The 26,670-nt window shown below is 54.2% G+C and overlaps 25 non-coding genes across 25 annotated transcripts; 11 read left to right on the top strand and 14 right to left on the bottom strand.

Annotated features, from left to right (window-relative positions):
• Positions 1–851: 851 nt before the first annotated feature.
• Positions 852–1,014, bottom strand: LOC134544517 (U1 spliceosomal RNA). Its single transcript, XR_010077840.1, has one exon. It is a non-coding gene; the product is annotated as a U1 spliceosomal RNA (small nuclear RNA).
• A 543-nt stretch (positions 1,015–1,557) lies between these two features.
• Positions 1,558–1,677, top strand: LOC134544532 (U5 spliceosomal RNA). Its single transcript, XR_010077854.1, has one exon. It is a non-coding gene; the product is annotated as a U5 spliceosomal RNA (small nuclear RNA).
• A 299-nt stretch (positions 1,678–1,976) lies between these two features.
• LOC134544516 (U1 spliceosomal RNA) lies at positions 1,977–2,139 on the bottom strand. Its single transcript, XR_010077839.1, has one exon. It is a non-coding gene; the product is annotated as a U1 spliceosomal RNA (small nuclear RNA).
• Positions 2,140–2,682: 543 nt separating this feature from the next.
• Positions 2,683–2,802, top strand: LOC134544530 (U5 spliceosomal RNA). Its single transcript, XR_010077852.1, has one exon. It is a non-coding gene; the product is annotated as a U5 spliceosomal RNA (small nuclear RNA).
• A 299-nt stretch (positions 2,803–3,101) lies between these two features.
• On the bottom strand, positions 3,102–3,264 carry LOC134544515 (U1 spliceosomal RNA). Its single transcript, XR_010077838.1, has one exon. It is a non-coding gene; the product is annotated as a U1 spliceosomal RNA (small nuclear RNA).
• Positions 3,265–3,807: 543 nt separating this feature from the next.
• LOC134544529 (U5 spliceosomal RNA) lies at positions 3,808–3,927 on the top strand. Its single transcript, XR_010077851.1, has one exon. It is a non-coding gene; the product is annotated as a U5 spliceosomal RNA (small nuclear RNA).
• A 299-nt stretch (positions 3,928–4,226) lies between these two features.
• Positions 4,227–4,389, bottom strand: LOC134544514 (U1 spliceosomal RNA). Its single transcript, XR_010077837.1, has one exon. It is a non-coding gene; the product is annotated as a U1 spliceosomal RNA (small nuclear RNA).
• Positions 4,390–4,932: 543 nt separating this feature from the next.
• LOC134544528 (U5 spliceosomal RNA) lies at positions 4,933–5,052 on the top strand. Its single transcript, XR_010077850.1, has one exon. It is a non-coding gene; the product is annotated as a U5 spliceosomal RNA (small nuclear RNA).
• A 299-nt stretch (positions 5,053–5,351) lies between these two features.
• LOC134544513 (U1 spliceosomal RNA) lies at positions 5,352–5,514 on the bottom strand. The gene has a single exon (XR_010077836.1). It is a non-coding gene; the product is annotated as a U1 spliceosomal RNA (small nuclear RNA).
• Positions 5,515–6,057: 543 nt separating this feature from the next.
• Positions 6,058–6,177, top strand: LOC134544527 (U5 spliceosomal RNA). Its single transcript, XR_010077849.1, has one exon. It is a non-coding gene; the product is annotated as a U5 spliceosomal RNA (small nuclear RNA).
• A 299-nt stretch (positions 6,178–6,476) lies between these two features.
• LOC134544512 (U1 spliceosomal RNA) lies at positions 6,477–6,639 on the bottom strand. Its single transcript, XR_010077835.1, has one exon. It is a non-coding gene; the product is annotated as a U1 spliceosomal RNA (small nuclear RNA).
• A 6,337-nt stretch (positions 6,640–12,976) lies between these two features.
• On the bottom strand, positions 12,977–13,139 carry LOC134544511 (U1 spliceosomal RNA). Its single transcript, XR_010077834.1, has one exon. It is a non-coding gene; the product is annotated as a U1 spliceosomal RNA (small nuclear RNA).
• A 543-nt stretch (positions 13,140–13,682) lies between these two features.
• Positions 13,683–13,802, top strand: LOC134544526 (U5 spliceosomal RNA). Its single transcript, XR_010077848.1, has one exon. It is a non-coding gene; the product is annotated as a U5 spliceosomal RNA (small nuclear RNA).
• A 299-nt stretch (positions 13,803–14,101) lies between these two features.
• Positions 14,102–14,264, bottom strand: LOC134544510 (U1 spliceosomal RNA). The gene has a single exon (XR_010077833.1). It is a non-coding gene; the product is annotated as a U1 spliceosomal RNA (small nuclear RNA).
• Positions 14,265–20,606: 6,342 nt separating this feature from the next.
• Positions 20,607–20,769, bottom strand: LOC134544509 (U1 spliceosomal RNA). Its single transcript, XR_010077832.1, has one exon. It is a non-coding gene; the product is annotated as a U1 spliceosomal RNA (small nuclear RNA).
• A 543-nt stretch (positions 20,770–21,312) lies between these two features.
• LOC134544525 (U5 spliceosomal RNA) lies at positions 21,313–21,432 on the top strand. The gene has a single exon (XR_010077847.1). It is a non-coding gene; the product is annotated as a U5 spliceosomal RNA (small nuclear RNA).
• A 299-nt stretch (positions 21,433–21,731) lies between these two features.
• Positions 21,732–21,894, bottom strand: LOC134544534 (U1 spliceosomal RNA). Its single transcript, XR_010077856.1, has one exon. It is a non-coding gene; the product is annotated as a U1 spliceosomal RNA (small nuclear RNA).
• Positions 21,895–22,438: 544 nt separating this feature from the next.
• On the top strand, positions 22,439–22,558 carry LOC134544524 (U5 spliceosomal RNA). The gene has a single exon (XR_010077846.1). It is a non-coding gene; the product is annotated as a U5 spliceosomal RNA (small nuclear RNA).
• A 298-nt stretch (positions 22,559–22,856) lies between these two features.
• On the bottom strand, positions 22,857–23,019 carry LOC134544533 (U1 spliceosomal RNA). The gene has a single exon (XR_010077855.1). It is a non-coding gene; the product is annotated as a U1 spliceosomal RNA (small nuclear RNA).
• Positions 23,020–23,565: 546 nt separating this feature from the next.
• LOC134544523 (U5 spliceosomal RNA) lies at positions 23,566–23,685 on the top strand. Its single transcript, XR_010077845.1, has one exon. It is a non-coding gene; the product is annotated as a U5 spliceosomal RNA (small nuclear RNA).
• Positions 23,686–23,984: 299 nt separating this feature from the next.
• Positions 23,985–24,147, bottom strand: LOC134544531 (U1 spliceosomal RNA). The gene has a single exon (XR_010077853.1). It is a non-coding gene; the product is annotated as a U1 spliceosomal RNA (small nuclear RNA).
• A 543-nt stretch (positions 24,148–24,690) lies between these two features.
• On the top strand, positions 24,691–24,810 carry LOC134544522 (U5 spliceosomal RNA). Its single transcript, XR_010077844.1, has one exon. It is a non-coding gene; the product is annotated as a U5 spliceosomal RNA (small nuclear RNA).
• A 299-nt stretch (positions 24,811–25,109) lies between these two features.
• On the bottom strand, positions 25,110–25,272 carry LOC134544520 (U1 spliceosomal RNA). Its single transcript, XR_010077842.1, has one exon. It is a non-coding gene; the product is annotated as a U1 spliceosomal RNA (small nuclear RNA).
• Positions 25,273–25,814: 542 nt separating this feature from the next.
• On the top strand, positions 25,815–25,934 carry LOC134544521 (U5 spliceosomal RNA). The gene has a single exon (XR_010077843.1). It is a non-coding gene; the product is annotated as a U5 spliceosomal RNA (small nuclear RNA).
• A 299-nt stretch (positions 25,935–26,233) lies between these two features.
• On the bottom strand, positions 26,234–26,396 carry LOC134544508 (U1 spliceosomal RNA). Its single transcript, XR_010077831.1, has one exon. It is a non-coding gene; the product is annotated as a U1 spliceosomal RNA (small nuclear RNA).
• Positions 26,397–26,670: the final 274 nt, after the last annotated feature.

Here is a 26,670-nt window from a genome sequence, read left to right as displayed (position 1 = left end):
CGCCCTGACCCTGATGACGTTGACGCTGGTGCAGTCGCGGCTGGTGGGCCCGGCAGCTGACGACGGTGATCACCACGTCCACGGTTGGCTCTGAGGAATGTTACCAGGCATCATCCCATCAAGATCTCTGCTCTCAGTGAACTACTGCCTAACATCGCCACTGCTCCGGACCGTCTTCATCTGCGGCCCGGCACCTTCTGCGCCCCGAGTCGCCCCCGGCAGCCCACAGAAGATTCGCCGCCCAACAAGCAGCTGGACCTCTAGGACGGTATCGTCGGAGGGGCCCCGTTTCGTCAGTGTTGAATAAAGATTGTCACCATTCGCCCTTGTGGCCATGTATTCGTGTTCTATGTTGTGTTTTATTTGTGTTCACCTGTATCCGCTTTTTATATTAAAGATGAATTTTTTGGTGGGTAACTCCCTTCAGTGGGAGTTCCCTTTGTAAAAAAAAAAAAAAAAAAAAAAAAAAAAAAAACTAAAGATTTCCGTGGAGGGGAACATTTGATGAGTCTTTAAACAATTTTTTGTTGTGCCCAGTGTTTACACACTGGGCCGGTTACCGTTAAACCACTGGGCCCGGGGGTGAGGCGGGGAGGGGGAAATCTGAAAAATCGAATTGGACAAGTATCGTTCATGGGAATTTTTTTTTTCTTTTTTCAACTATTACCATGCACAATTACGTACCTTCCTTCCGCACTTTCAAGACGGTGGGGTTGTTCGCCAAGGCACCGTAAACTTGAGACCTACGAATGCATTACATACCATACACAGATGAAAAAAAAAAAAAAAATTACACTTCACTGTACATAATTCTTAACACTACTTCACAACTACTAAGTTGAAATTTTTTCACCGGGACAGCGCGAACGCAGTCCCGACTACCAAAAATTACGCGCCCGAGTTACCCACATTTGGGGTAATCGCAGAGGTCAGCTCAACCGAAGTGCAAGGGAAGAGCCTCACCCTGGGGGAACCCCCTGCTTGATCAGGGTAGCCCCTACGCCAGGTAAGTATGCTGCGCAGTGTTTCGCTTTTCTATTTCACTTGGAGCTCGGACCACCTCATCAACGTGTTTTGAGGTTATGTACTTCTACCTCCGAAACAGCTCTTTCCCCAGACATAACACTCCCGTGCCAGTTCATCACACTACATGACAGTACACACCAACAATGCAAATACAATTTCTTCCTACAACTGCCCGTTTCTACTCGCACCTCGTTTCCTTTGTTTCTGTACCCACGGCGACGGTCGACCGCCGCGTGCATTTGGTTACCCCGTTTGCCGCGTGGCGGCACTTGGTTACACCGTTTGCCGCGTGGCGGCACTCGGGTCGTCGCGTCCGCCTCGGCAAAAAGGCGGGCACCACGGCACAGTCGAGAGGGGAACTTTTTTCCATTAGCAACATACCTAGGGTTTCACGAAATATCGAGTGCCGTGTCCCACGAGGCGATTTTCGGACGATTCGCGGCTTCAGGCTGCACGACCGTACGCTATTTTCACCATTAGTGGTGGTCCGCACATTTTTCCTATATAGTCCGGATTTTCAAAGTTTCAACCGTGCTCTGGTTTCCCTTCAAACGCATAAATCTTTCGCCTTTTACTAAAGATTTCCGTGGAGGGGAACATTTGATGAGTCTTTAAACAATTTTTTGTTGTGCCCAGTGTTTACACACTGGGCCGGTTACCGTTAAACCACTGGGCCCGGGGGTGAGGCGGGGAGGGGGAAATCTGAAAAATCGAATTGGACAAGTATCGTTCATGGGAATTTTTTTTTTCTTTTTTCAACTATTACCATGCACAATTACGTACCTTCCTTCCGCACTTTCAAGACGGTGGGGTTGTTCGCCAAGGCACCGTAAACTTGAGACCTACGAATGCATTACATACCATACACAGATGAAAAAAAAAAAAAAAATTACACTTCACTGTACATAATTCTTAACACTACTTCACAACTACTAAGTTGAAATTTTTTCACCGGGACAGCGCGAACGCAGTCCCGACTACCAAAAATTACGCGCCCGAGTTACCCACATTTGGGGTAATCGCAGAGGTCAGCTCAACCGAAGTGCAAGGGAAGAGCCTCACCCTGGGGGAACCCCCTGCTTGATCAGGGTAGCCCCTACGCCAGGTAAGTATGCTGCGCAGTGTTTCGCTTTTCTATTTCACTTGGAGCTCGGACCACCTCATCAACGTGTTTTGAGGTTATGTACTTCTACCTCCGAAACAGCTCTTTCCCCAGACATAACACTCCCGTGCCAGTTCATCACACTACATGACAGTACACACCAACAATGCAAATACAATTTCTTCCTACAACTGCCCGTTTCTACTCGCACCTCGTTTCCTTTGTTTCTGTACCCACGGCGACGGTCGACCGCCGCGTGCATTTGGTTACCCCGTTTGCCGCGTGGCGGCACTTGGTTACACCGTTTGCCGCGTGGCGGCACTCGGGTCGTCGCGTCCGCCTCGGCAAAAAGGCGGGCACCACGGCACAGTCGAGAGGGGAACTTTTTTCCATTAGCAACATACCTAGGGTTTCACGAAATATCGAGTGCCGTGTCCCACGAGGCGATTTTCGGACGATTCGCGGCTTCAGGCTGCACGACCGTACGCTATTTTCACCATTAGTGGTGGTCCGCACATTTTTCCTATATAGTCCGGATTTTCAAAGTTTCAACCGTGCTCTGGTTTCCCTTCAAACGCATAAATCTTTCGCCTTTTACTAAAGATTTCCGTGGAGGGGAACATTTGATGAGTCTTTAAACAATTTTTTGTTGTGCCCAGTGTTTACACACTGGGCCGGTTACCGTTAAACCACTGGGCCCGGGGGTGAGGCGGGGAGGGGGAAATCTGAAAAATCGAATTGGACAAGTATCGTTCATGGGAATTTTTTTTTTCTTTTTTCAACTATTACCATGCACAATTACGTACCTTCCTTCCGCACTTTCAAGACGGTGGGGTTGTTCGCCAAGGCACCGTAAACTTGAGACCTACGAATGCATTACATACCATACACAGATGAAAAAAAAAAAAAAAATTACACTTCACTGTACATAATTCTTAACACTACTTCACAACTACTAAGTTGAAATTTTTTCACCGGGACAGCGCGAACGCAGTCCCGACTACCAAAAATTACGCGCCCGAGTTACCCACATTTGGGGTAATCGCAGAGGTCAGCTCAACCGAAGTGCAAGGGAAGAGCCTCACCCTGGGGGAACCCCCTGCTTGATCAGGGTAGCCCCTACGCCAGGTAAGTATGCTGCGCAGTGTTTCGCTTTTCTATTTCACTTGGAGCTCGGACCACCTCATCAACGTGTTTTGAGGTTATGTACTTCTACCTCCGAAACAGCTCTTTCCCCAGACATAACACTCCCGTGCCAGTTCATCACACTACATGACAGTACACACCAACAATGCAAATACAATTTCTTCCTACAACTGCCCGTTTCTACTCGCACCTCGTTTCCTTTGTTTCTGTACCCACGGCGACGGTCGACCGCCGCGTGCATTTGGTTACCCCGTTTGCCGCGTGGCGGCACTTGGTTACACCGTTTGCCGCGTGGCGGCACTCGGGTCGTCGCGTCCGCCTCGGCAAAAAGGCGGGCACCACGGCACAGTCGAGAGGGGAACTTTTTTCCATTAGCAACATACCTAGGGTTTCACGAAATATCGAGTGCCGTGTCCCACGAGGCGATTTTCGGACGATTCGCGGCTTCAGGCTGCACGACCGTACGCTATTTTCACCATTAGTGGTGGTCCGCACATTTTTCCTATATAGTCCGGATTTTCAAAGTTTCAACCGTGCTCTGGTTTCCCTTCAAACGCATAAATCTTTCGCCTTTTACTAAAGATTTCCGTGGAGGGGAACATTTGATGAGTCTTTAAACAATTTTTTGTTGTGCCCAGTGTTTACACACTGGGCCGGTTACCGTTAAACCACTGGGCCCGGGGGTGAGGCGGGGAGGGGGAAATCTGAAAAATCGAATTGGACAAGTATCGTTCATGGGAATTTTTTTTTTCTTTTTTCAACTATTACCATGCACAATTACGTACCTTCCTTCCGCACTTTCAAGACGGTGGGGTTGTTCGCCAAGGCACCGTAAACTTGAGACCTACGAATGCATTACATACCATACACAGATGAAAAAAAAAAAAAAAATTACACTTCACTGTACATAATTCTTAACACTACTTCACAACTACTAAGTTGAAATTTTTTCACCGGGACAGCGCGAACGCAGTCCCGACTACCAAAAATTACGCGCCCGAGTTACCCACATTTGGGGTAATCGCAGAGGTCAGCTCAACCGAAGTGCAAGGGAAGAGCCTCACCCTGGGGGAACCCCCTGCTTGATCAGGGTAGCCCCTACGCCAGGTAAGTATGCTGCGCAGTGTTTCGCTTTTCTATTTCACTTGGAGCTCGGACCACCTCATCAACGTGTTTTGAGGTTATGTACTTCTACCTCCGAAACAGCTCTTTCCCCAGACATAACACTCCCGTGCCAGTTCATCACACTACATGACAGTACACACCAACAATGCAAATACAATTTCTTCCTACAACTGCCCGTTTCTACTCGCACCTCGTTTCCTTTGTTTCTGTACCCACGGCGACGGTCGACCGCCGCGTGCATTTGGTTACCCCGTTTGCCGCGTGGCGGCACTTGGTTACACCGTTTGCCGCGTGGCGGCACTCGGGTCGTCGCGTCCGCCTCGGCAAAAAGGCGGGCACCACGGCACAGTCGAGAGGGGAACTTTTTTCCATTAGCAACATACCTAGGGTTTCACGAAATATCGAGTGCCGTGTCCCACGAGGCGATTTTCGGACGATTCGCGGCTTCAGGCTGCACGACCGTACGCTATTTTCACCATTAGTGGTGGTCCGCACATTTTTCCTATATAGTCCGGATTTTCAAAGTTTCAACCGTGCTCTGGTTTCCCTTCAAACGCATAAATCTTTCGCCTTTTACTAAAGATTTCCGTGGAGGGGAACATTTGATGAGTCTTTAAACAATTTTTTGTTGTGCCCAGTGTTTACACACTGGGCCGGTTACCGTTAAACCACTGGGCCCGGGGGTGAGGCGGGGAGGGGGAAATCTGAAAAATCGAATTGGACAAGTATCGTTCATGGGAATTTTTTTTTTCTTTTTTCAACTATTACCATGCACAATTACGTACCTTCCTTCCGCACTTTCAAGACGGTGGGGTTGTTCGCCAAGGCACCGTAAACTTGAGACCTACGAATGCATTACATACCATACACAGATGAAAAAAAAAAAAAAAATTACACTTCACTGTACATAATTCTTAACACTACTTCACAACTACTAAGTTGAAATTTTTTCACCGGGACAGCGCGAACGCAGTCCCGACTACCAAAAATTACGCGCCCGAGTTACCCACATTTGGGGTAATCGCAGAGGTCAGCTCAACCGAAGTGCAAGGGAAGAGCCTCACCCTGGGGGAACCCCCTGCTTGATCAGGGTAGCCCCTACGCCAGGTAAGTATGCTGCGCAGTGTTTCGCTTTTCTATTTCACTTGGAGCTCGGACCACCTCATCAACGTGTTTTGAGGTTATGTACTTCTACCTCCGAAACAGCTCTTTCCCCAGACATAACACTCCCGTGCCAGTTCATCACACTACATGACAGTACACACCAACAATGCAAATACAATTTCTTCCTACAACTGCCCGTTTCTACTCGCACCTCGTTTCCTTTGTTTCTGTACCCACGGCGACGGTCGACCGCCGCGTGCATTTGGTTACCCCGTTTGCCGCGTGGCGGCACTTGGTTACACCGTTTGCCGCGTGGCGGCACTCGGGTCGTCGCGTCCGCCTCGGCAAAAAGGCGGGCACCACGGCACAGTCGAGAGGGGAACTTTTTTCCATTAGCAACATACCTAGGGTTTCACGAAATATCGAGTGCCGTGTCCCACGAGGCGATTTTCGGACGATTCGCGGCTTCAGGCTGCACGACCGTACGCTATTTTCACCATTAGTGGTGGTCCGCACATTTTTCCTATATAGTCCGGATTTTCAAAGTTTCAACCGTGCTCTGGTTTCCCTTCAAACGCATAAATCTTTCGCCTTTTACTAAAGATTTCCGTGGAGGGGAACATTTGATGAGTCTTTAAACAATTTTTTGTTGTGCCCAGTGTTTACACACTGGGCCGGTTACCGTTAAACCACTGGGCCCGGGGGTGAGGCGGGGAGGGGGAAATCTGAAAAATCGAATTGGACAAGTATCGTTCATGGGAATTTTTTTTTTCTTTTTTCAACTATTACCATGCACAATTACGTACCTTCCTTCCGCACTTTCAAGACGGTGGGGTTGTTCGCCAAGGCACCGTAAACTTGAGACCTACGAATGCATTACATACCATACACAGATGAAAAAAAAAAAAAAAATTACACTTCACTGTACATAATTCTTAACACTACTTCACAACTACTAAGTTGAAATTTTTTCACCGGGACAGCGCGAACGCAGTCCCGACTACCAAAAATTACGCGCCCGAGTTACCCACATTTGGGGTAATCGCAGAGGTCAGCTCAACCGAAGTGCAAGGGAAGAGCCTCACCCTGGGGGAACCCCCTGCTTGATCAGGGTAGCCCCTACGCCAGGTAAGTATGCTGCGCAGTGTTTCGCTTTTCTATTTCACTTGGAGCTCGGACCACCTCATCAACGTGTTTTGAGGTTATGTACTTCTACCTCCGAAACAGCTCTTTCCCCAGACATAACACTCCCGTGCCAGTTCATCACACTACATGACAGTACACACCAACAATGCAAATACAATTTCTTCCTACAACTGCCCGTTTCTACTCGCACCTCGTTTCCTTTGTTTCTGTACCCACGGCGACGGTCGACCGCCGCGTGCATTTGGTTACCCCGTTTGCCGCGTGGCGGCACTTGGTTACACCGTTTGCCGCGTGGCGGCACTCGGGTCGTCGCGTCCGCCTCGGCAAAAAGGCGGGCACCACGGCACAGTCGAGAGGGGAACTTTTTTCCATTAGCAACATACCTAGGGTTTCACGAAATATCGAGTGCCGTGTCCCACGAGGCGATTTTCGGACGATTCGCGGCTTCAGGCTGCACGACCGTACGCTATTTTCACCATTAGTGGTGGTCCGCACATTTTTCCTATATAGTCCGGATTTTCAAAGTTTCAACCGTGCTCTGGTTTCCCTTCAAAGGCATCAAACTGTTCAGGGGAATTTTTAAAAGCTTTTTGAAGCAAATCTGAGCACTTTTGGCCATTAACTAACTGGTTTCCTTTCAGCAATTTCAGCGAGCCGCCGAGACCTGCTGCTGCTAGTTCCTGAGTCGACCACCAGGAGTGCTCTTGTGTAGATCTAGTTCTTAGATCCTAGATCTTCTTCTTGTGAGTGCTGTGCGCCACCGAGTCGCGGCCTATTGGGGCGGCTGAGGGGGGAGTTTGGAATGGACTCCCTCCCGATGAAGCCAAACCAGGGCGGGGGCGACCTCGGTCAGAGGCCATCGGCCGAGGCCACTTCTTGTGACTCCCGGCAACCAAGTTGTAGCCTATTGGGGAGGCCGAGGGGTGAGTTTGGAATGGACTCTCTCCCGATGACGCCGAACCAGGGCGGGGACGACTTTGGTCCGAGGCCCTCGGCCGAGGCCGGTTCTGGCGATGAGATGCCTACTGACAATCGGCCACCCCAGCCACGACAATACTGTGGACCGCATCGCCAGCGCTTGGAGACCATGCAAGTCGGGTCTGGGGAGGCGGGCGCTGCTGGGGTCGGGGGGGTGGCTCCGCCTCCCTCCCCCGCGCCAGCCGGGCTGCGCACCCAGACTGTTTGCATTAAGGTCAGCGAGACGAAACATCTTCACGGCCTGGACGTCTCCACCATCCTCGCTCTGCCTACGACTACCTCTGCTCCAACACCACCAACTGTGACTACTACTACCACCACGGCCTGCATCACTTCACCGATCATGTCTCCTGCGCCTTCTCTTCCGCTGTTGCCGACCGACTCACCGCCTGCCGCCGTTCCTCCTGCTGCGACTGCTACTCCCATGGACACCGGCTTCATCGTTCCCACGAAGACCGTCAAGCGCGCCCACCCCGACCAGCACTCCTCCGACGATGCCGTCCCTACCAGCAACCGCTACGACAGTCTCCTCAGTCTACCGGATACCGACACCGACGACGGCGCTGGGGCTGCCTCCTCGGACCGACCCTTGACTGCCAAGCCCCGCCGCAAGCAGCATGCTAAGCGGCACCGGCCCGACACGCAACCTCCTCCTGTGCCCTTCACCACTCTCCCGGGCCCCTCTTCGACGAGTCCCAGCTCATCTCGTGCTCCACCCCGCCCTCCAGCCTCGCAGCCTCGTGCCTCCTCCTCGGCGGCGCCTCGCCCGCCTACCTCCACTCCTCGCACGCCTCGCATGCCTCCGATCGCCTGCCTTCTCACGCCCACAGCCGGCCCCTTCGCCACTGCACAACGTTTTCAGTCTCTCCTCTCCGGTCCTCTCTCTGTCACCTCCGTCAATGACCGCACCTCCTTTTATACCAGCAACCCTCAGGACCACCAGCTCCTATTTGACGAACTCCAACGCCTCGGATATAAACCCTACACCCATCTCCGCCCCGACGAGCGTGCCGATCGAGTTGTGATCAAGAAACTCCCTCTCTCCACGACGGCTGACGAGGTCACCCAGTCCCTGCTCGACCTGCACCTACCTGTGGCATCTGTGGTGGCCATGCGCACCTCTCCTACTTCAACGACCCGGCCTTTCCTGGTCACTACATCCGGTCTGGGTGAGGCAGCCCCCTTCCTGAAGTTGAAGACATTGGGCTGCTGGGTGGTGGCAGTTGAGAAATACCGCGGCTCGGGGCGCGTACCTCAGTGCTACCGCTGCCAGCGGCCTGGACACCCGTCCTCCCGATGCCACCGGGACCTCGCCTGTTTCAAGTGCGCTGGGCCCCACTGGTCTCGGGACTGCACCTCGACTACCCGACGCTGCACGCTTTGTGACGGGGCCCACTTCGCTACTTCCACTGACTGTCGCGTGATTCAGGCTTACCTGCGCCGACACCCTCAACGACTCACTGACGCCACGACGACTGCCGTGGGGACCGGGCCCTCTGTCCCGTCCCTGTCCGATCCCAAGACGTTTCCTGCTCTCTCCACCAATGCTTGGGCACGCCCTCCCCCCGTTGTACCGGTTGTTCCCCCCTCTGCCACCTCGCACCCTCCTCCTTCCGCTCCTTCTTCTGACTCTCGACCGCTTGCCTCCGACTCAGACTGCTCGTCGCTTTCATCCCTCATTCACGACTTCATTTCATTCATCCGACAGTACCTCCCGCTCATCCGGTCTGTCCTGACGGCACTCTCCCGAGCCCGCACCTCCACCGAGAAGTTCGAAGTGCTCCTCCAGGCCCTTCTGAATTTCTTCGATGGATCCCGCCCCTCCCCTTAGTGTCCTCATCTGGAACGTCTTTTCCCTCCTCCCTAAGCTCCACGACCTTTTGCACCTGCTCCACGAGCGATCGCCCGACGTCGTGTTCCTTTCTGAGACCTGGCTCTCCCCCTCTGCCCCCGTCCTGGTCCCCGGGTATGCGGTCCACCGTGCCGATCGCGATGGTCGGGGCGGGGGGGTGGCGTTACTCGTCCGCAACACCATTTCACATCATCGCCGTCGCATCCCTTCTTCCCCCGCGGCCGAGGCGGTTGCTGTGCGCTTGCACGGCCTCCCGTACTCCCTGACCTTGGTATCCTTGTACCTCCCCCCTCAGTACGCCTTTCCCACGGCCGACGTTGTCGCCCTCGGTCGGCTCGACGCCCACGTCGTGCTGGCCGGGGACTTCAACGCCACCCATCCCTTCTGGGGCTGTGCCGCCGCGAACCGGCGGGGCAGCTCCCTCCGGCAACTCCTTCGGCGTACTCCTCTCTCTCTTTATGCCCCTCCGACCCCGACATTTTTTCCGGCCCAGCTCAACCGGCAACCCAGCATCATCGACTTTGCACTGTCCACGCCCCTCCCCATTCTCTCGGATCTCACCACCATCACCTCCGGCACCTCCGACCACTTGCCTGTTCTTGCCACACTTCACTTTCACCCCCGTTCTAACCCCCACCTCCCCCGCTTCGATTTTCCCAAGGCCGACTGGGGCGGTTTTCAGCGTTCCCTCTCCGCTGCCATAGACCTGTCTGTTCCGTTCGATACCCCTGCCCGCCTTGACGCCAACGTTCTCTCGCTGACCGACGCCATTTCCGCGGCCGCCTCTGCCAACATACCTCTGGTTCCCCCCCGTCCCCTTGTCGACCCATTTCCGCCTTACCTCCGGGACGCCTTGTCCTTGCGCAACCGCTTCCGCGTCCTCTGGCAGGCTAGTCGTTCCCTGCTGCACCGGCGGGTGTACCTGGTGCTGCGGGGGCGCTGCCGGCGATTGGTCGCGGAGTGGAGGGCCCGTCTGGAGACTCGGCGTCTCCAATCCCTCTCTGCTTGCTCCGGCTCCCTCTGGTCTCACGTCCGTCGTCTCCGCTCGGTTCCTACCACCATCCCCCCGCTGACCACCCCCACGGGTGTGGCGGAAACGGCCTCGGAGCGATCCGAGGCGGTGGCCGCCTACCTGGCGACCACCTTCGCATCCGCACCCGGCCCTTCCCTGTCCTCCGAGTCTTCGGACGACGAGGACGGGGCCCGCCTCCTGTCTCGCCACGTCACTTTGCCCCCCCTTCCGGCCACCTTCCCCCTGCCGCTCGTCACGCCTTCCGAGGTCCGCACCCTGCTCGCCCGCCTTCGGCCCCGTTCTGCTCCTGGCCACGACTCTCTGCCCTCCCCCGTGCTCCGTGCCCTACCTCGCAAGGCCCTTGTGTTTCTGACCCGTCTTTTCAACGCAATGTTCCTCCTCTGCCACTTCCCCACCCCCTGGAAAACCGCCGTCGTCTCACCCATCCCCAAACCTGGCAAGCCCCCGTCTCTCCCTTCATCTTTTCGGCCCATCTCGCTTCTTCCTATTCTGTCCAAGGTCGCGGAACGGGCGATCCACCGCCGTCTCCTCTTTCAAGTCACCACCCTGGACCTTCTACCCCGCCACCAGTTCGGTTTCCGCCCCCGCCACTCGACGACCCACGCCATTGCCCGTGTGGAGCACCTGGTGGTCCAGGGATTCGCCAGGCGGCAACACACGGGCATGGTGCTTCTTGACCTCGCCCGTGCTTTCGATTCCGTTCCGCATGCCCAGCTCCTCCAGCGCCTCTCTGCCACCGACCTCTCATCTCATCTCATCCGCCTCCTCTGCTCCTTCCTGGAGGGTCGCACCTTCCGGGTTCGGGTGGAGGGGGTCCTCTCCGGCCCCCGCCCCATCTCCGCCGGCGTCCCCCAGGGCGCCATTCTCTCACCGCTACTTTTTACCCTCCACATCTCTGATCTCAAGCCCCCTCCCGGCACCTATCTTGTCCAGTACGCCGATGATACCTGTCTCCTGGCCTCTTCAGTTTCCGAGCGGCTGCTCTGCGACCGTCTCGGCCGCGGCCTCACTTCCCTCAACAATCAGTTCCTCGCGCATGGCATCGGGCTCAATCACTCTAAATCACGATCCATCCTCTTCTCCCGACTTCATCCACACCACGACCACCCGCCAGTCATCTCCACCGTAGCCATCCCCTGGTCGCCTCGCATCCGTTATCTGGGGGTCACCCTAGACAATACCTTTACTTTTCTGCCGCACCTCGACTCAATCCGCACCAAGTCCCGTGCCGTCATGGCTCAGCTGGCCACCATACTCAGACCGACATCCGGCACCCCTCTCGACGTTCGTGTGACTGCCTACCGTTCCTTTGTTCTTCCCCACTTCCTCTACGCGTGCCCGGCTTGGGTCCACTCCTCTCTGTACAACCTCCGTCCGATCACCCGGTCCTACTTTCTCGGTGCCCGCCTCCTGCTCGGTCTCCCTCGCGCCACCTTACGACAGACCCTCCTGGACCAGACTGGGCTCCCGCACTTACACGAGCTGCTCTGCAAGGTGACTAAGAAGTTTCTCCGCCACTGCCGGCGTTCTGACAACCCCCTGATCCGACTCCTTGCAGAGCCCCTGCCTGACGCTCCTCACCCCCGCCGACCGCTCTTTACCTACGATCATTTGAGACGCCCTGACCCTGATGACGTTGACGCTGGTGCAGTCGCGGCTGGTGGGCCCGGCAGCTGACGACGGTGATCACCACGTCCACGGTTGGCTCTGAGGAATGTTACCAGGCATCATCCCATCAAGATCTCTGCTCTCAGTGAACTACTGCCTAACATCGCCACTGCTCCGGACCGTCTTCATCTGCGGCCCGGCACCTTCTGCGCCCCGAGTCGCCCCCGGCAGCCCACAGAAGATTCGCCGCCCAACAAGCAGCTGGACCTCTAGGACGGTATCGTCGGAGGGGCCCCGTTTCGTCAGTGTTGAATAAAGATTGTCACCATTCGCCCTTGTGGCCATGTATTCGTGTTCTATGTTGTGTTTTATTTGTGTTCACCTGTATCCGCTTTTTATATTAAAGATGAATTTTTTGGTGGGTAACTCCCTTCAGTGGGAGTTCCCTTTGTTAAAAAAAAAAAAAAAAAAAAAAAAAAACTAAAGATTTCCGTGGAGGGGAACATTTGATGAGTCTTTAAACAATTTTTTGTTGTGCCCAGTGTTTACACACTGGGCCGGTTACCGTTAAACCACTGGGCCCGGGGGTGAGGCGGGGAGGGGGAAATCTGAAAAATCGAATTGGACAAGTATCGTTCATGGGAATTTTTTTTTTCTTTTTTCAACTATTACCATGCACAATTACGTACCTTCCTTCCGCACTTTCAAGACGGTGGGGTTGTTCGCCAAGGCACCGTAAACTTGAGACCTACGAATGCATTACATACCATACACAGATGAAAAAAAAAAAAAAAATTACACTTCACTGTACATAATTCTTAACACTACTTCACAACTACTAAGTTGAAATTTTTTCACCGGGACAGCGCGAACGCAGTCCCGACTACCAAAAATTACGCGCCCGAGTTACCCACATTTGGGGTAATCGCAGAGGTCAGCTCAACCGAAGTGCAAGGGAAGAGCCTCACCCTGGGGGAACCCCCTGCTTGATCAGGGTAGCCCCTACGCCAGGTAAGTATGCTGCGCAGTGTTTCGCTTTTCTATTTCACTTGGAGCTCGGACCACCTCATCAACGTGTTTTGAGGTTATGTACTTCTACCTCCGAAACAGCTCTTTCCCCAGACATAACACTCCCGTGCCAGTTCATCACACTACATGACAGTACACACCAACAATGCAAATACAATTTCTTCCTACAACTGCCCGTTTCTACTCGCACCTCGTTTCCTTTGTTTCTGTACCCACGGCGACGGTCGACCGCCGCGTGCATTTGGTTACCCCGTTTGCCGCGTGGCGGCACTTGGTTACACCGTTTGCCGCGTGGCGGCACTCGGGTCGTCGCGTCCGCCTCGGCAAAAAGGCGGGCACCACGGCACAGTCGAGAGGGGAACTTTTTTCCATTAGCAACATACCTAGGGTTTCACGAAATATCGAGTGCCGTGTCCCACGAGGCGATTTTCGGACGATTCGCGGCTTCAGGCTGCACGACCGTACGCTATTTTCACCATTAGTGGTGGTCCGCACATTTTTCCTATATAGTCCGGATTTTCAAAGTTTCAACCGTGCTCTGGTTTCCCTTCAAACGCATAAATCTTTCGCCTTTTACTAAAGATTTCCGTGGAGGGGAACATTTGATGAGTCTTTAAACAATTTTTTGTTGTGCCCAGTGTTTACACACTGGGCCGGTTACCGTTAAACCACTGGGCCCGGGGGTGAGGCGGGGAGGGGGAAATCTGAAAAATCGAATTGGACAAGTATCGTTCATGGGAATTTTTTTTTTCTTTTTTCAACTATTACCATGCACAATTACGTACCTTCCTTCCGCACTTTCAAGACGGTGGGGTTGTTCGCCAAGGCACCGTAAACTTGAGACCTACGAATGCATTACATACCATACACAGATGAAAAAAAAAAAAAAAATTACACTTCACTGTACATAATTCTTAACACTACTTCACAACTACTAAGTTGAAATTTTTTCACCGGGACAGCGCGAACGCAGTCCCGACTACCAAAAATTACGCGCCCGAGTTACCCACATTTGGGGTAATCGCAGAGGTCAGCTCAACCGAAGTGCAAGGGAAGAGCCTCACCCTGGGGGAACCCCCTGCTTGATCAGGGTAGCCCCTACGCCAGGTAAGTATGCTGCGCAGTGTTTCGCTTTTCTATTTCACTTGGAGCTCGGACCACCTCATCAACGTGTTTTGAGGTTATGTACTTCTACCTCCGAAACAGCTCTTTCCCCAGACATAACACTCCCGTGCCAGTTCATCACACTACATGACAGTACACACCAACAATGCAAATACAATTTCTTCCTACAACTGCCCGTTTCTACTCGCACCTCGTTTCCTTTGTTTCTGTACCCACGGCGACGGTCGACCGCCGCGTGCATTTGGTTACCCCGTTTGCCGCGTGGCGGCACTTGGTTACACCGTTTGCCGCGTGGCGGCACTCGGGTCGTCGCGTCCGCCTCGGCAAAAAGGCGGGCACCACGGCACAGTCGAGAGGGGAACTTTTTTCCATTAGCAACATACCTAGGGTTTCACGAAATATCGAGTGCCGTGTCCCACGAGGCGATTTTCGGACGATTCGCGGCTTCAGGCTGCACGACCGTACGCTATTTTCACCATTAGTGGTGGTCCGCACATTTTTCCTATATAGTCCGGATTTTCAAAGTTTCAACCGTGCTCTGGTTTCCCTTCAAAGGCATCAAACTGTTCAGGGGAATTTTTTAAAAGCTTTTTGAAGCAAATCTGAGCACTTTTGGCCATTAACTAACTGGTTTCCTTTCAGCAATTTCAGCGAGCCGCCGAGACCTGCTGCTGCTAGTTCCTGAGTCGACCACCAGGAGTGCTCTTGTGTAGATCTAGTTCTTAGATCCTAGATCTTCTTCTTGTGAGTGCTGTGCGCCACCGAGTCGCGGCCTATTGGGGCGGCTGAGGGGGGAGTTTGGAATGGACTCCCTCCCGATGAAGCCAAACCAGGGCGGGGGCGACCTCGGTCAGAGGCCATCGGCCGAGGCCACTTCTTGTGACTCCCGGCAACCAAGTTGTAGCCTATTGGGGAGGCCGAGGGGAGAGTTTGGAATGGACTCTCTCCCGATGACGCCGAACCAGGGCGGGGACGACTTTGGTCCGAGGCCCTCGGCCGAGGCCGGTTCTGGCGATGAGATGACTACTGACAATCGGCCACCCCAGCCACGACAATACTGTGGACCGCATCGCCAGCGCTTGGAGACCATGCAAGTCGGGTCTGGGGAGGCGGGCGCTGCTGGGGTCGGGGGGGTGGCTCCGCCTCCCTCCCCCGCGCCGGCCGGGCTGCGCACCCAGACTGTTTGCATTAAGGTCAGCGAGACGAAACATCTTCACGGCCTGGACGTCTCCACCATCCTCGCTCTGCCTACGACTACCTCTGCTCCAACACCACCAACTGTGACTACTACTACCACCACGGCCTGCATCACTTCACCGATCATGTCTCCTGCGCCTTCTCTTCCGCTGTTGCCGACCGACTCACCGCCTGCCGCCGTTCCTCCTGCTGCGACTGCTACTCCCATGGACACCGGCTTCATCGTTCCCACGAAGACCGTCAAGCGCGCCCACCCCGACCAGCACTCCTCCGACGATGCCGTCCCTACCAGCAACCGCTACGACAGTCTCCTCAGTCTACCGGATACCGACACCGACGACGGCGCTGGGGCTGCCTCCTCGGACCGACCCTTGACTGCCAAGCCCCGCCGCAAGCAGCATGCTAAACGGCACCGGCCCGACACGCAACCTCCTCCTGTGCCCTTCACCACTCTCCCGGGCCCCTCTTCGACGAGTCCCAGCTCATCTCGTGCTCCACCCCGCCCTCCAGCCTCGCAGCCTCGTGCCTCCTCCTCGGCGGCGCCTCGCCCGCCTACCTCCACTCCTCGCACGCCTCGCATGCCTCCGATCGCCTGCCTTCTCACGCCCACAGCCGGCCCCTTCGCCACTGCACAACGTTTTCAGTCTCTCCTCTCCGGTCCTCTCTCTGTCACCTCCGTCAATGACCGCACCTCCTTTTATACCAGCAACCCTCAGGACCACCAGCTCCTATTTGACGAACTCCAACGCCTCGGATATAAACCCTACACCCATCTCCGCCCCGACGAGCGTGCCGATCGAGTTGTGATCAAGAAACTCCCTCTCTCCACGACGGCTGACGAGGTCACCCAGTCCCTGCTCGACCTGCACCTACCTGTGGCATCTGTGGTGGCCATGCGCACCTCTCCTACTTCAACGACCCGGCCTTTCCTGGTCACTACATCCGGTCTGGGTGAGGCAGCCCCCTTCCTGAAGTTGAAGACATTGGGCTGCTGGGTGGTGGCAGTTGAGAAATACCGCGGCTCGGGGCGCGTACCTCAGTGCTACCGCTGCCAGCGGCCTGGACACCCGTCCTCCCGATGCCACCGGGACCTCGCCTGTTTCAAGTGCGCTGGGCCCCACTGGTCTCGGGACTGCACCTCGACTACCCGACGCTGCACGCTCTGTGACGGGGCCCACTTCGCTACTTCCACTGACTGTCGCGTGATTCAGGCTTACCTGCGCCGACACCCTCAACGACTCACTGACGCCACGACGACTGCCGTGGGGACCGGGCCCTCTGTCCCGTCCCTGTCCGATCCCAAGACGTTTCCTGCTCTCTCCACCAATGCTTGGGCACGCCCTCCCCCCGTTGTACCGGTTGTTCCCCCCTCTGCCACCTCGCACCCTCCTCCTTCCGCTCCTTCTTCTGACTCTCGACCGCTTGCCTCCGACTCAGACTGCTCGTCGCTTTCATCCCTCATTCACGACTTCATTTCATTCATCCGACAGTACCTCCCGCTCATCCGGACTGTCCTGACGGCACTCTCCCGAGCCCGCACCTCCACCGAGAAGTTCGAAGTGCTCCTCCAGGCCCTTCTGAATTTCTTCGATGGATCCCGCCCCTCCCCTTAGTGTCCTCATCTGGAACGTCTTTTCCCTCCTCCCTAAGCTCCACGACCTTTTGCACCTGCTCCACGAGCGATCGCCCGACGTCGTGTTCCTTTCTGAGACCTGGCTCTCCCCCTCTGCCCCCGTCCTGGTCCCCGGGTATGCGGTCCACCGTGCCGATCGCGATGGTCGGGGCGGGGGGGTGGCGTTACTCGTCCGCAACACCATTTCACATCATCGCCGTCGCATCCCTTCTTCCCCCGCGGCCGAGGCGGTTGCTGTGCGCTTGCACGGCCTCCCGTACTCCCTGACCTTGGTATCCTTGTACCTCCCCCCTCAGTTCGCCTTTCCCACGGCCGACGTTGTCGCCCTCGGTCGGCTCGACGCCCACGTCGTGCTGGCCGGGGACTTCAACGCCACCCATCCCTTCTGGGGCTGTGCCGCCGCAAACCGGCGGGGCAGCTCCCTCCGGCAACTCCTTCGGCGTACTCCTCTCTCTCTTTATGCCCCTCCGACCCCGACATTTTTTCCGGCCCAGCTCAACCGGCAACCCAGCATCATCGACTTTGCACTGTCCACGCCCCTCCCCATTCTCTCGGATCTCACCACCATCGCCTCCGGCACCTCCGACCACTTGCCTGTTCTTGCCACACTTCACTTTCACCCCCATTCTAACCCCCACCTCCCCCGCTTCGATTTTCCCAAGGCCGACTGGGGCGGTTTTCAGCGTTCCCTCTCCGCTGCCATTGACCTGTCTGTTCCGTTCGATACCCCTGCCCGCCTTGACGCCAACGTTCTCTCGCTGACCGACGCCATTTCCGCGGCCGCCTCTGCCAACATACCTCTGGTTCCCCCCCGTCCCCTTGTCGACCCATTTCCGCCTTACCTCCGGGACGCCTTGTCCTTGCGCAACCGCTTCCGCGTCCTCTGGCAGGCTAGTCGTTCCCTGCTGCACCGGCGGGTGTACCTGGTGCTGCGGGGGCGCTGCCGGCGATTGGTCGCGGAGTGGAGGGCCCGTCTGGAGACTCGGCGTCTCCAATCCCTCTCTGCTTGCTCCGGCTCCCTCTGGTCTCACGTCCGTCGTCTCCGCTCGGTTCCTACCACCATCCCCCCGCTGACCACCCCCACGGGTGTGGCGGAAACGGCCTCGGAGCGATCCGAGGCGGTGGCCGCCTACCTGGCGACCACCTTCGCATCCGCACCCGGCCCTTCCCTGTCCTCCGAGTCTTCGGACGACGAGGACGGGGCCCGCCTCCTGTCTCGCCACGTCACTTTGCCCCCCCTTCCGGCCACCTTCCCCCTGCCGCTCGTCACGCCTTCCGAGGTCCGCACCCTGCTCGCCCGCCTTCGGCCCCGTTCTGCTCCTGGCCACGACTCTCTGCCCTCCCCCGTGCTCCGTGCCCTACCTCGCAAGGCCCTTGTGTTTCTGACCCGTCTTTTCAACGCAATGTTCCTCCTCTGCCACTTCCCCACCCCCTGGAAAACCGCCATCGTCTCACCCATCCCCAAACCTGGCAAGCCCCCGTCTCTCCCTTCATCTTTTCGGCCCATCTCGCTTCTTCCTATTCTGTCCAAGGTCGCGGAACGGGCGATCCACCGCCGTCTCCTCTTTCAAGTCACCACCCTGGACCTTCTACCCCGCCACCAGTTCGGTTTCCGCCCCCGCCACTCGACGACCCACGCCATTGCCCGTGTGGAGCACCTGGTGGTCCAGGGATTCGCCAGGCGGCAACACACGGGCATGGTGCTTCTTGACCTCGCCCGTGCTTTCGATTCCGTTCCGCATGCCCAGCTCCTCCAGCGCCTCTCTGCCACCGACCTCTCATCTCATCTCGTCCGCCTCCTCTGCTCCTTCCTGGAGGGTCGCACCTTCCGGGTTCGGGTGGAGGGGGTCCTCTCCGGCCCCCGCCCCATCTCCGCCGGCGTCCCCCAGGGCGCCATTCTCTCACCGCTACTTTTTACCCTCCACATCTCTGATCTCAAGCCCCCTCCCGGCACCTATCTTGTCCAGTACGCCGATGATACCTGTCTCCTGGCCTCTTCAGTTTCCGAGCGGCTGCTCTGCGACCGTCTCGGCCGCGGCCTCACTTCCCTCAACAATCAGTTCCTCGCGCATGGCATCGGGCTCAATCACTCTAAATCACGATCCATCCTCTTCTCCCGACTTCATCCACACCACGACCACCCGCCAGTCATCTCCGCCGTAGCCATCCCCTGGTCGCCTCGCATCCGTTATCTGGGGGTCACCCTAGACAATACCTTTACTTTTCTGCCGCACCTCGACTCCATCCGCACCAAGTCCCGTGCCGTCATGGCTCAGCTGGCCACCGTACTCAGACCGACATCCGGCACCCCTCTCGACGTTCGTGTGACTGCCTACCGTTCCTTCGTTCTTCCCCACTTCCTCTACGCGTGCCCGGCTTGGGTCCACTCCTCTCTGTACAACCTCCGTCCGATCGCCCGGTCCTACTTTCTCGGTGCCCGCCTCCTGCTCGGTCTCCCTCGCGCCACCTTACGGCAGACCCTCCTGGACCAGACTGGGCTCCCGCACTTACACGAGCTGCTCTGCAAGGTGACTAAGAAGTTCCTCCGCCACTGCCGGCGTTCTGACAACCCCCTGATCCGACTCCTTGCAGAGCCCCTGCCTGACGCCCCTCACCCCCGCCGACCGCTCTTTACCTACGATCATTTGAGACGCCCTGACCCCGATGACGTTGACGCTGGTGCAGTCGCGGCTGGTGGGCCCGGCAGCTGACGACGGTGATCACCACGTCCACGGTTGGCTCTGAGGAATGTTACCAGGCATCATCCCATCACGATCTCTGCTCTCAGTGAACTACTGCCTACCATCGCCACTGCTCCGGACCGTCTTCATCTGCGGCCCGGCACCTTCTGCGCCCCGAGTCGCCCCCGGCAGCCCACAGAAGATTCGCCGCCCAACAAGCAGCTGGACCTCTAGGACGGTATCGTCGGAGGGGCCCCGTTTCGTCAGTGTTGAATAAAGATTGTCACCATTCGCCCTTGTGGCCATGTATTCGTGTTCTATGTTGTGTTTTATTTGTGTTCACCTGTATCCGCTTTTTATATTAAAGATGAATTTTTTGGTGGGTAACTCCCTTCAGTGGGAGTTCCCTTTGAAAAAAAAAAAAAAAAAAAAAAAAAAAAAAAACTAAAGATTTCCGTGGAGGGGAACATTTGATGAGTCTTTAAACAATTTTTTGTTGTGCCCAGTGTTTACACACTGGGCCGGTTACCGTTAAACCACTGGGCCCGGGGGTGAGGCGGGGAGGGGGAAATCTGAAAAATCGAATTGGACAAGTATCGTTCATCGGGAATTTTTTTTTTCTTTTTTCAACTATTACCATGCACAATTACGTACCTTCCTTCCGCACTTTCAAGACGGTGGGGTTGTTCGCCAAGGCACCGTAAACTTGAGACCTACGAATGCATTACATACCATACACAGATGAAAAAAAAAAAAAAAATTACACTTCACTGTACATAATTCTTAACACTACTTCACAACTACTAAGTTGAAATTTTTTCACCGGGACAGCGCGAACGCAGTCCCGACTACCAAAAATTACGCGCCCGAGTTACCCACATTTGGGGTAATCGCAGAGGTCAGCTCAACCGAAGTGCAAGGGAAGAGCCTCACCCTGGGGGAACCCCCTGCTTGATCAGGGTAGCCCCTACGCCAGGTAAGTATGCTGCGCAGTGTTTCGCTTTTCTATTTCACTTGGAGCTCGGACCACCTCATCAACGTGTTTTGAGGTTATGTACTTCTACCTCCGAAACAGCTCTTTCCCCAGACATAACACTCCCGTGCCAGTTCATCACACTACATGACAGTACACACCAACAATGCAAATACAATTTCTTCCTACAACTGCCCGTTTCTACTCGCACCTCGTTTCCTTTGTTTCTGTACCCACGGCGACGGTCGACCGCCGCGTGCATTTGGTTACCCCGTTTGCCGCGTGGCGGCACTTGGTTACACCGTTTGCCGCGTGGCGGCACTCGGGTCGTCGCGTCCGCCTCGGCAAAAAGGCGGGCACCACGGCACAGTCGAGAGGGGAACTTTTTTCCATTAGCAACATACCTAGGGTTTCACGAAATATCGAGTGCCGTGTCCCACGAGGCGATTTTCGGACGATTCGCGGCTTCAGGCTGCACGACCGTACGCTATTTTCACCATTAGTGGTGGTCCGCACATTTTTCCTATATAGTCCGGATTTTCAAAGTTTCAACCGTGCTCTGGTTTCCCTTCAAACGCATAAATCTTTCGCCTTTTACTAAAGATTTCCGTGGAGGGGAACATTTGATGAGTCTTTAAACAATTTTTTGTTGTGCCCAGTGTTTACACACTGGGCCGGTTACCGTTAAACCACTGGGCCCGGGGGTGAGGCGGGGAGGGGGAAATCTGAAAAATCGAATTGGACAAGTATCGTTCATGGGAATTTTTTTTTTCTTTTTTCAACTATTACCATGCACAATTACGTACCTTCCTTCCGCACTTTCAAGACGGTGGGGTTGTTCGCCAAGGCACCGTAAACTTGAGACCTACGAATGCATTACATACCATACACAGATGAAAAAAAAAAAAAAAATTACACTTCACTGTACATAATTCTTAACACTACTTCACAACTACTAAGTTGAAATTTTTTCACCGGGACAGCGCGAACGCAGTCCCGACTACCAAAAATTACGCGCCCGAGTTACCCACATTTGGGGTAATCGCAGAGGTCAGCTCAACCGAAGTGCAAGGGAAGAGCCTCACCCTGGGGGAACCCCCTGCTTGATCAGGGTAGCCCCTACGCCAGGTAAGTATGCTGCGCAGTGTTTCGCTTTTCTATTTCACTTGGAGCTCGGACCACCTCATCAACGTGTTTTGAGGTTATGTACTTCTACCTCCGAAACAGCTCTTTCCCCAGACATAACACTCCCGTGCCAGTTCATCACACTACATGACAGTACACACCAACAATGCAAATACAATTTCTTCCTACAACTGCCCGTTTCTACTCGCACCTCGTTTCCTTTGTTTCTGTACCCACGGCGACGGTCGACCGCCGCGTGCATTTGGTTACCACCGTTTGCCGCGTGGCGGCACTTGGTTACACCGTTTGCCGCGTGGCGGCACTCGGGTCGTCGCGTCCGCCTCGGCAAAAAGGCGGGCACCACGGCACAGTCGAGAGGGGAACTTTTTTCCATTAGCAACATACCTAGGGTTTCACGAAATATCGAGTGCCGTGTCCCACGAGGCGATTTTCGGACGATTCGCGGCTTCAGGCTGCACGACCGTACGCTATTTTCACCATTAGTGGTGGTCCGCACATTTTTCCTATATAGTCCGGATTTTCAAAGTTTCAACCGTGCTCTGGTTTCCCTTCAAACGCATAAATCTTTCGCCTTTTACTAAAGATTTCCGTGGAGGGGAACATTTGATGAGTCTTTAAACAATTTTTTGTTGTGCCCAGTGTTTACACACTGGGCCGGTTACCGTTAAACCACTGGGCCCGGGGGTGAGGCGGGGAGGGGGAAATCTGAAAAATCGAATTGGACAAGTATCGTTCATGGGAATTTTTTTTTTCTTTTTCAACTATTACCATGCACAATTACGTACCTTCCTTCCGCACTTTCAAGACGGTGGGGTTGTTCGCCAAGGCACCGTAAACTTGAGACCTACGAATGCATTACATACCATACACAGATGAAAAAAAAAAAAAAAATTACACTTCACTGTACATAATTCTTAACACTACTTCACAACTACTAAGTTGAAATTTTTTCACCGGGACAGCGCGAACGCAGTCCCGACTACCAAAAATTACGCGCCCGAGTTACCCACATTTGGGGTAATCGCAGAGGTCAGCTCAACCGAAGTGCAAGGGAAGAGCCTCACCCTGGGGGAACCCCCTGCTTGATCAGGGTAGCCCCTACGCCAGGTAAGTATGCTGCGCAGTGTTTCGCTTTTCTATTTCACTTGGAGCTCGGACCACCTCATCAACGTGTTTTGAGGTTATGTACTTCTACCTCCGAAACAGCTCTTTCCCCAGACATAACACTCCCGTGCCAGTTCATCACACTACATGACAGTACACACCAACAATGCAAATACAATTTCTTCCTACAACTGCCCGTTTCTACTCGCACCTCGTTTCCTTTGTTTCTGTACCCACGGCGACGGTCGACCGCCGCGTGCATTTGGTTACCCCGTTTGCCGCGTGGCGGCACTTGGTTACACCGTTTGCCGCGTGGCGGCACTCGGGTCGTCGCGTCCGCCTCGGCAAAAAGGCGGGCACCACGGCACAGTCGAGAGGGGAACTTTTTTCCATTAGCAACATACCTAGGGTTTCACGAAATATCGAGTGCCCGTGTCCCCACGAGGCGATTTTCGGACGATTCGCGGCTTCAGGCTGCACGACCGTACGCTATTTTCACCATTAGTGGTGGTCCGCACATTTTTTCCTATATAGTCCGGATTTTCAAAGTTTCAACCGTGCTCTGGTTTCCCTTCAAACGCATAAATCTTTCGCCTTTTACTAAAGATTTCCGTGGAGGGGAACATTTGATGAGTCTTTAAACAATTTTTTGTTGTGCCCAGTGTTTACACACTGGGCCGGTTACCGTTAAACCACTGGGCCCGGGGGTGAGGCGGGGAGGGGGAAATCTGAAAAATCGAATTGGACAAGTATCGTTCATGGGAATTTTTTTTTTCTTTTTTCAACTATTACCATGCACAATTACGTACCTTCCTTCCGCACTTTCAAGACGGTGGGGTTGTTCGCCAAGGCACCGTAAACTTGAGACCTACGAATGCATTACATACCATACACAGATGAAAAAAAAAAAAAAAATTACACTTCACTGTACATAATTCTTAACACTACTTCACAACTACTAAGTTGAAATTTTTTCACCGGGACAGCGCGAACGCAGTCCCGACTACCAAAAATTACGCGCCCGAGTTACCCACATTTGGGGTAATCGCAGAGGTCAGCTCAACCGAAGTGCAAGGGAAGAGCCTCACCCTGGGGGAACCCCCTGCTTGATCAGGGTAGCCCCTACGCCAGGTAAGTATGCTGCGCAGTGTTTCGCTTTTCTATTTCACTTGGAGCTCGGACCACCTCATCAACGTGTTTTGAGGGTTATGTACTTCTACCTCCGAAACAGCTCTTTCCCAGACATAACACTCCCGTGCCAGTTCATCACACTACATGACAGTACACACCAACAATGCAAATACAATTTCTTCCTACAACTGCCCGTTTCTACTCGCACCTCGTTTCCTTTGTTTCTGTACCCACGGCGACGGTCGACCGCCGCGTGCATTTGGTTACCCCGTTTGCCGCGTGGCGGCACTTGGTTACACCGTTTGCCGCGTGGCGGCACTCGGGTCGTCGCGTCCGCCTCGGCAAAAAGGCGGGCACCACGGCACAGTCGAGAGGGGAACTTTTTTCCATTAGCAACATACCTAGGGTTTCACGAAATATCGAGTGCCGTGTCCCACGAGGCGATTTTCGGACGATTCGCGGCTTCAGGCTGCACGACCGTACGCTATTTTCACCATTAGTGGTGGTCCGCACATTTTTCCTATATAGTCCGGATTTTCAAAGTTTCAACCGTGCTCTGGTTTCCCTTCAAACGCATAAATCTTTCGCCTTTTACTAAAGATTTCCGTGGAGGGGAACATTTGATGAGTCTTTAAACAATTTTTTGTTGTGCCCAGTGTTTACACACTGGGCCGGTTACCGTTAAACCACTGGGCCCGGGGGTGAGGCGGGGAGGGGGAAATCTGAAAAATCGAATTGGACAAGTATCGTTCATGGGAATTTTTTTTTTCTTTTTTCAACTATTACCATGCACAATTACGTACCTTCCTTCCGCACTTTCAAGACGGTGGGGTTGTTCGCCAAGGCACCGTAAACTTGAGACCTACGAATGCATTACATACCATACACAGATGAAAAAAAAAAAAAAAATTACACTTCACTGTACATAATTCTTAACACTACTTCACAACTACTAAGTTGAAATTTTTTCACCGGGACAGCGCGAACGCAGTCCCGACTACCAAAAATTACGCGCCCGAGTTACCCACATTTGGGGTAATCGCAGAGGTCAGCTCAACCGAAGTGCAAGGGAAGAGCCTCACCCTGGGGGAACCCCCTGCTTGATCAGGGTAGCCCCTACGCCAGGTAAGTATGCTGCGCAGTGTTTCGCTTTTCTATTTCACTTGGAGCTCGGACCACCTCATCAACGTGTTTTGAGGTTATGTACTTCTACCTCCGAAACAGCTCTTTCCCCAGACATAACACTCCCGTGCCAGTTCATCACACTACATGACAGTACACACCAACAATGCAAATACAATTTCTTCCTACAACTGCCCGTTTCTACTCGCACCTCGTTTCCTTTGTTTCTGTACCCACGGCGACGGTCGACCGCCGCGTGCATTTGGTTACCCCGTTTGCCGCGTGGCGGCACTTGGTTACACCGTTTGCCGCGTGGCGGCACTCGGGTCGTCGCGTCCGCCTCGGCAAAAAGGCGGGCACCACGGCACAGTCGAGAGGGGAACTTTTTTCCATTAGCAACATACCTAGGGTTTCACGAAATATCGAGTGCCGTGTCCCACGAGGCGATTTTCGGACGATTCGCGGCTTCAGGCTGCACGACCGTACGCTATTTTCACCATTAGTGGTGGTCCGCACATTTTTCCTATATAGTCCGGATTTCAAAGTTTCAACCGTGCTCTGGTTTCCCTTCAAACGCATAAATCTTTCGCCTTTTACTAAAGATTTCCGTGGAGGGGAACATTTGATGAGTCTTTAAACAATTTTTTGTTGTGCCCAGTGTTTACACACTGGGCCGGTTACCGTTAAACCACTGGGCCCGGGGGTGAGGCGGGGAGGGGGAAATCTGAAAAATCGAATTGGACAAGTATCGTTCATGGGAATTTTTTTTTTCTTTTTCAACTATTACCATGCACAATTACGTACCTTCCTTCCGCACTTTCAAGACGGTGGGGTTGTTCGCCAAGGCACCGTAAACTTGAGACCTACGAATGCATTACATACCATACACAGATGAAAAAAAAAAAAAAAAATTACACTTCACTGTACATAATTCTTAACACTACTTCACAACTACTAAGTTGAAATTTTTTCACCGGGACAGCGCGAACGCAGTCCCGACTACCAAAAATTACGCGCCCGAGTTACCCACATTTGGGGTAATCGCAGAGGTCAGCTCAACCGAAGTGCAAGGGAAGAGCCTCACCCTGGGGGAACCCCCTGCTTGATCAGGGTAGCCCCTACGCCAGGTAAGTATGCTGCGCAGTGTTTCGCTTTTCTATTTCACTTGGAGCTCGGACCACCTCATCAACGTGTTTTGAGGTTATGTACTTCTACCTCCGAAACAGCTCTTTCCCCAGACATAACACTCCCGTGCCAGTTCATCACACTACATGACAGTACACACCAACAATGCAAATACAATTTCTTCCTACAACTGCCCGTTTCTACTCGCACCTCGTTTCCTTTGTTTCTGTACCCACGGCGACGGTCGACCGCCGCGTGCATTTGGTTACCCCGTTTGCCGCGTG

The sequence above is a fragment of the Bacillus rossius genome, unplaced genomic scaffold, assembly GCF_032445375.1.
Source record: "Bacillus rossius redtenbacheri isolate Brsri unplaced genomic scaffold, Brsri_v3 Brsri_v3_scf417, whole genome shotgun sequence".
Classification (NCBI taxonomy): Eukaryota; Metazoa; Arthropoda; class Insecta; order Phasmatodea; family Bacillidae; genus Bacillus; species Bacillus rossius.
This window is presented reverse-complemented; position numbering and strand designations above follow the sequence as displayed.